Here is a 1364-nt window from a genome sequence, read left to right on the forward strand (position 1 = left end):
TCTTTTATATAGCTGAATAATGTTCTATTACATACCCCCACCCCACATCTTCTTTATCCTTTCAACCATCTCTATTTAGACCCTTAGTTTGTTTCCAAGTCTTGGCTATCGTAAATAATACTGCAGTGAACATGGAAGTGTACGTATCTTTTTGATTTATTACTTTCATTTTCTTTAGATGAATACCAAGACATGGAATTGCTGAGTCACGTGGTGATTCTAATTTTTTAAAAAATATTTTAATGATTTTTAAAAATTTTTTAAATTTTATATTTGAGAGGGGGAGAGTGAGAGTGAGAGCAAGAGCCCAGAGGGGCAGCATAGAATCTGAAGCAGGCTCCAGGCTCCAGTTATCAGCACTGAGCTCAGTGTGGGGCCTGAACTCACCAGCAGTGAGATCATGACCTGAGTTGAAGTCAGACACTTAACCAACTAGCCACTCAGGGGCCCTGTGGTGGTTTTATTTTTTTAATTTTTGAAGAAACTCCATATTCTTTTCCATAGTGGTTGCACCAATTCACATTCCTACCAACAGTGCACCAGGGTCTCTTTTATCCACATCCTTGCCAACACTTGTTATGTCATGTCTTTTTGATCAGTAGCCATTATAACAAGTATGAAGTGACATCTCATTGTAGTTTTGATTTGTATTTCCTGATGATCAGTGATGTTGAGCACCTTTACATATACCTGTCGGTCATCTGTTTCTTGCCTTTGAAAAAATGTGCGCACAAATCCTCTGCCCATTTTTAATCAGAATGTTTTAGTATTAAATTGCATGAGTTATTTATATATTTTGGATATTAACCTTATAATTAGATACATAATTTGTAAATACTTTCATTCTGTAGGTTGCCTTTTCATTCTGTTCATGATTCCCTTTACTGTGCAGAAGCTATTTATTTTCGTGTAGTTCCACTTGATCATTTATGCTTTTATTGCCTTTGTTTTTGGTGTCAAAACAAAAAAAATTATTGCTAAGACTGAAGTCAAGAAATTTGCGAACTATGGTTTCTACAAGGATTTTTATGCTTTCAGTTGTTACATTCAAGTCTTTAATTGTCTATAGTGTAAGTTAGTGGTACAGTTTCATTCTTTTGCATATGACTGTTGAGGTTTCTCAACACCGTTTCTTGAAGAAACTGTCCTTTCTCCATAGTATAAATTAGCTTGTTATTATTTAATTGACCATATATGTATGAGTTTATTTCTGGGCTCTACGTTTCATTCTTCTGTGTCCCCATCTTTACTTCATACCATTATTATTGTGGCTTTTTAACATAGTTTGAAATCAGAGTGTGATGCCTCCACCTTTGTTTTCATTCTGAGGATTTCTTTCCTTATTTGGGGTCCTTTGTGATTCT

This window comes from Hyaena hyaena, unplaced genomic scaffold (assembly GCF_003009895.1).
Source record: "Hyaena hyaena isolate Hyena2069 unplaced genomic scaffold, ASM300989v1 scaffold_957, whole genome shotgun sequence".
NCBI lineage: Eukaryota > Metazoa > Chordata > Mammalia > Carnivora > Hyaenidae > Hyaena > Hyaena hyaena.